Here is a 6,446-nt window from a genome sequence, read left to right as displayed (position 1 = left end):
TATTCTGTAATATGATTCAACTAATAACAATGCAGAACATTAATAAGTCATTTCTTTTATCTTAATGAACAATTGATATTTATATATTTATAACGTGGCAGGTCAATCCATTTGTCGAGCATGTATAATAGGTTCTTGTCGTTCAGTGATTGAAATATTTGCCACTGGACATTAAATATGTCAGATTCAGAAAACTGATTCTACCAGTTATTTGTCATGCAGATACGAGGAAAAGCAATATTCTTGAAACAGATGATCAAAAGAAGGAGAAACCGAATAAATGAAACCGAGAGGATATATAATCATAAAAGCATAAAACATGAAGATATATACACGACAAGCTTATGACCTTATCATACTAGACTTACTAAATATTCTCAATACCAACAAAAAAAACCTGTTTAATGCAGGTCTATCAATATGAATCTCAACATGATACCTGCATGTATCAGACAGATTAATGTAAAAAATAATATAACATTGCATAAACTAGATATGTAGTTATGTCCATCAACTTGAGGGTTTTCTGAATACTTTTATGTTTAAAAGCCAGTATTTGAAGACAACTGTGATACATGTACGTTGATTACAAGTTATCTTATTGTACAAAGTATTATTTGTTTAATCAGTAAGTACAACATTTTGATTTGTCCGAATATTTCACTTATAACTTGCACAAAAATATATGATCATTTAATAACTTGATGAAAAAAATCACCTTTTGTTGAAAAAAAACATTAGGAATTTTATTTTAGTTAGGTACCCGATATTTAAATATATGATACAGTTTTCAAACATGATTACCTACATGTATTGACGAACCTTGCGACTATTTCCTGATATCTTAAGAGGCATTCATGTCTGGTGTTTTGGTGTATCTTAAAACACATGTGTTAGTGCTAAATCATTTCGCATCTCATAGTACCTTATTTAAACTTGGAATTAAAGCTAGTTTGTATAGTACCTCAAATCATATTTAGTAAAAACAAGTTTTCACAGAAAAAATCAGTTGCAAATATCGTATCAAACTCAATCGTCAATAAAATGTTTACAATGAGTGAAACTGGGCAGTTTGTTTATTCTTCATGAAATCATAGAAAGAAATTAGACTATCATTTTGCTTGGTAAATATCAGAATTCCAGTAAGTTTGAGCAACTTTCATATTTTGAAACTATGATCTGTAAAACAAGGCAGAGAGAAATTAACCAAAGATTTTCCTGACGTCTGACGACCATTTTAAAGACTTGTTGGAGCCCTGTCAGTCGTCTGCATTCTGTGGCAATCGTTATTATTCTTATTGAGACAACTATCCATTAGAGAAAAATATGAATATAACTACATGTATAGATCATTCAACAATGAGTAAGCCATGAAAGGCCCCGACAAGACAAAATATAAAACAGTTCAAACGAGGAAAACTCAACATCCTGATTTATGATAAACCAATAGACAAAATATAAAATGTAGTTTTTCTGAATAATTTTAAGTTTAACACACTATTATGTGAAGAAATCTGTGACATATGAGTGTTGTGTAGAAAAGTAGAAAAATATAATTTATATGTTAATGTGGTACAAAATTTTGATTTGTCCAAAACATTCACTTATAACTTGAACAAAGATATATGATCAATTAAAGGGGTACTAACTACGAGATATTTTATTATGTTGATAAATTTGCCTTTAACATATTTTTAACATTGATACATTTCAATTATTTTGGGAAACAGTTTTTCATTTAGCTCTTCTTCAGTATTGCTATTATTTTTTATTAATTGTGTTAATAAGTTGTCTAATATCTATATTCCCGGTGTTTATGAACATTCTTTAGACAATATACTCCTAAAAAAAACTGATAGTACTGTTGATCAGCAGGATACATTTGTCCAAGAAATATTTAGTCTTTAAATAGAATATCTTAAATTACAGTAAAATTATGTGCTCATCAAGGATTTGTCCTACCGCATTGAAAAAGCTAAAGGAATTTCAAATGGATATTAATTCATTATTCAAATTAAATTTGTTAAAGACAAATATGTATTCGAAACATCAGTTCATAGCTTTGTGATGCAGATGGAAAGCTTTCAAAAAGTGATGTGTTTTCTTTTTCATGTAAATGCAAAGGAGTGCCACAATTTTTGTGAAAAAAAACCCAATGAAATACATTTGAACCTTACCCATGCGCTAAAGTTATGTTAGTTTGCATTATCCATAAGGTTTACATAGTGTAACTTAAAATCTTGTGTACATGTATGTAGAAAAATAATATTCTCATAATTTCCTGTTTGTAGTGCATACTAATTTAGCTGTATTATAACAATAATATGGAGGGGATTTTTGTTTACATGGTTACAGAAACAAAGGTAGATATAATCTATTTTGTCATATTGCAGCAATAATAAGTAATCTTTAAATATAGAGTTTGTCCTAACTGACTTAAATCAGAATCAAAATAATATGGGTTGTCTTCGTGTCTGTCCAGAATCGTTTGATACGAACTACGAGATATTATCTCTTGCAAAATATATACACTTTATTGATCTAGAATAATTAGAAAGCACAACGTTTCGTTTGGCCTTGATCATACATGGAAATATATTTGTGACAGCTTGAAATAAAATCGATACTTCCTAATTAAGGGCGATACGTATATTTATATAAAAAATGTATTCAGAACCTAACAGCTTGGAAGTTGCACCATATATGGTTATGTTGACCATAATACTATATTACTTTTTAAAAAGTGTAACAATCATTGGTTACAGATTTCACCAATAAGAATATATATATTGTGTTAGTCCAAATAAGTATAACGTCGTCGCAGAATTTATTTAGAATAGCCTTTCAATACCGTCATAATTATGGTAATTGTTTGAACTAGTTTTGTGAGAAGAATTGTTTGAATTTTAAGATTATGTATTCGTTACTATATATATATTATGTGCTACAACTCTTATATTAGTTATGTGTGCGTTTTCGTTATGCTGAGTGTTCTTGCATTGGTGTTTGTTGTATTTCTGCTACGTGACGTCCTTTTTATCGATATTTGTTAACATTGCCATATATTTGGCTAGCCATAAAACTTGGTTCAACCTTCCATTTTTTTTTATTTAAAAATATATACACCACTGGGTCGATGCCACTGCTGGTGGACGTTTTGTCCCCGAAGGTATCACTTTCCCAGTAGTCAACACTTCGGTGTTGATATGAAAATCAATAATGTGGTCATTTTTATAAATTTCCTGTTTACAAAATTTCTATTTTGTTTCAAAAAACTAAGGGTTTTCTTATCCCAGGCATAGATTATCTAGCCGTATTTGGCACAACTTTTTTAAATTTTGAATCATCAATGCTCTTCAACTTTGTACTTGTTTGGCTTTATCAGTATTTTGATATGAGCGTCACTGATGAGTCTTATGTAGACGAAAAGCGCGTCTGGTGTACTAAATTATAATCCTGGTACCTTTGATAACTATATACACCACTGGGTCGATGCCACTGCTGGTGGACGTTTAGTTCCCGAGGGTATCACCAGCCCAGTAATCAACACTTCGGTGTTGACATGAAAATCAATCATGTGGTCATGTTTATAAATTTCTTGTTAACAAAATTTCTATTTTTTCGAAAAACTATAAGGATTGTCTTATCACAGGCATAGATTACCTCAGCCGTATTTGGCACAACTTTTTTTAAATTTTGGATCATCAATGCTCTTCAACTTTGTACTTGTTTGGCTTTATAAATATTTTGATATGAGCGTCACTGATGAGTCTTATGAAGACGAAACGCGCGTCTGGCGTACTAAATTATAATCCTGGTACCTTTGATAACTATTCTGTATCATGTCCGGAATATTGTAATCTTTATTAAATTATAGTTTGTTTCTATGTATGTTGCATTGAGGTTTGTTTATGTTGCTCTTGATTTCTTCTAACAGTTGATTGGTTTCCCATCGTTTTAACCCGGATTTGTTTTCTCTCGATCGATTTCTGACTTGTGAAAAGCGGTATACTACTGTAGCCTTTATTTAAGACGAAAACAAATTAAATAATTCATATGATGAGCATTTTTTTCATTTTTTAGGTATAATGTTAAACGCAAAAAATACCATTAAAAAGCACATACAGACAACGTATTTTTATTCATATAGAAAGAAAAATATGCAGCATATAGATTCGTATAAAGAAAGAGTTAGAGTTCGAATAAAAAGTCTGTAGTAGTCTTTCAAGATCTTGTTTCAGTCCATCATTGTTGTCAATACATTACAAATCACAGCTGTAGCAACGATGTGTATAGCCACTCTGCAAAGAAAATCATATAGTATGGTTAAATCCAGGAATATTACAATTGTTGTGCCTTCGTTTGATGTTTTTGAGACTTTAATGTTGCCTTTTGATTAGGGATTTCCCCTTTTGATTTTTTTCGGAGTTTTGTAATCTTATGATTTTATTTTATTTTAGCACTATTTTGAAAAGTGTACACCAAAACGACGTGATTGGTTAAAACGTCCTACGCATGTAAATTCAACAAATTAAGAGACGTTATTTTCATTTTAGGATACGAAAAATGAAATTAGCTATTTTCCTTCAAAATCTGCAATTGTCAAAAAGTAATAACTAAAGTTATTCTTGCAAATAAACAAATTCGATTTCATTGTCTGTCACTGCACAATACTCTACGATTTTAAGTAAAATAATTATTCTTTTATCGATACGTCTCGAAAACAACCAAATTTTGAGTTATTCACACGGCAAAAACATAATATTCAATGATTTCATCTATATTGCTGAGAGATCAACTTTGATATTTTAAAGGAGTCGGCAGATTTAGAAAAAAAACTTAAATACTACTTTGCCTAGAGAAAATAAATGACTTTGATCAAGGTAGCGAAGCATGCGTAGCAACAGATGCAATTAAATGTTCACTCCAACGACCCCCCCCCCCCTTTTTTTACACCTAGTTATACCAAATGACCGTCTCTTTAAGCAAGATTTAACGATGAGTCAAAAAATCAAATAATGATGAACAAATAGTGTGTATGTTACACATACCCCGTTACAGTAGCAAGTTCCATGGCATCTTGTATGACTTTGTCCACAGCAACCACCATTTCTTCGTCCTTGTCTCCAACACGAGGCGGCACATCCCGCTTCACCAGCCCAACAAGCACCTCTTGCTTGTCTGTCAATTGCTACGCCTTAAAGGGAAAAGTTCAATCAATAGAAAAGGTAAGGGGCAACAATAATGTTCCGATGTTCAAAAGTTGTCAATCTGTTTTCATATACATATTAAGGTCAAGAAAAATTAAGAAATCAAATGTACTCGACATATAGGGCAAGACTGCATGTACATGTCGTATATCTTATAGAAGCTTTATTTTTTAGTTGCAACTTGCAACTGAATATCGTAGCTTTTTTAATATAATTTATATGTTATCCCCCCCCCCCTTATTACTTAACATTTATATGTAATTTTCATAATAAACAAAACTGTAGTGCAAATATAGTGGTTTTCAAATAATAATGTTTATTCGAAAAAATCAGAAGCTGATTAAGCATAATTACCTGCATCACTTTCAATCATCACAGAGGCTGAAAATAAAAAAAATAAATAAATAAAAATATCAGCTTTTCAACGACTTTGATATACTAAAACTAGACTAGAGGTCAATATGTGGTACTGTGTACTTCAATGGTCAATTGATAATGGTTGGTTAACTTTTCAATAGCATAATATACATGTAGTACTAAGCCATTAACAATGCAACTTAACTAGAATTTCACAGTACCATAACTTCGTTAGATTTATTTGGACCAATTCATAGATATCCGAAGAGACCCAAACCTGGCTTGCAAAATCATTGAATGAAACCAAAAGAATATTATCCAGATAAAGTTTTCAGCATCTTTCTGATTTTGACACTGGGTCAGACAAACAATTACAGAGGGAATTGTTCATTCAGTTTAAAATGAATTTCAAATGAAAAATCTATAATAGAGGTCTTTGGGAATGATAAAAGAACTGTCCAAAAAAAAATACTTAAATATATTAATAATAACCAGCAAACCATAAAATGGAATCTTTCCTCAAATTTGAAATGACCGTATTTGGATAACACTGAGTTTGTACTTGTATGAGCAACACGTGGTACATGTATGTGGAGCAGGATCCACTTACCCTTTCGGAACACTCGAGATCAATACCTTGGTTTTTATTGTTGATGCTCATTAGTAATTGACAATTTAAGTTATAAAAGATAAATCATAAATTTTATAGATAGATATACAACAAGCTTGCTACGTTAGATACATGTACGTTATCATCATAGACTTACCAAAGATTCCCAATGCCAACAAAAAGAAAACTGTATACTGCATGTTTAACGATTGGAATCTGAAATAAAATGTAATAGATAAGGTTAGTTTATATATATATATAAAAAAAAA

General features: G+C 30.8%; 1 long non-coding RNA gene across 1 annotated transcript; it reads right to left on the bottom strand.

The window, feature by feature from the left end:
* Positions 1-4,122: 4,122 nt before the first annotated feature.
* Positions 4,123-5,593, bottom strand: LOC134682107 (uncharacterized). The gene is made up of 3 exons (XR_010100784.1): positions 5,565-5,593; positions 5,052-5,197; positions 4,123-4,301 (listed from the first exon to the last, which is right to left on the bottom strand). It is a non-coding gene; the product is annotated as an uncharacterized LOC134682107 (long non-coding RNA).
* Between the last annotated feature and the right edge of the window lie 853 nt (positions 5,594-6,446).

This window comes from Mytilus trossulus, chromosome 8 (genome assembly GCF_036588685.1).
Source record: "Mytilus trossulus isolate FHL-02 chromosome 8, PNRI_Mtr1.1.1.hap1, whole genome shotgun sequence".
NCBI lineage: Eukaryota > Metazoa > Mollusca > Bivalvia > Mytilida > Mytilidae > Mytilus > Mytilus trossulus.
The sequence above is the reverse complement of the archived record's forward strand: the minus strand, read 5'-3'. Positions and strand labels throughout refer to the sequence as shown.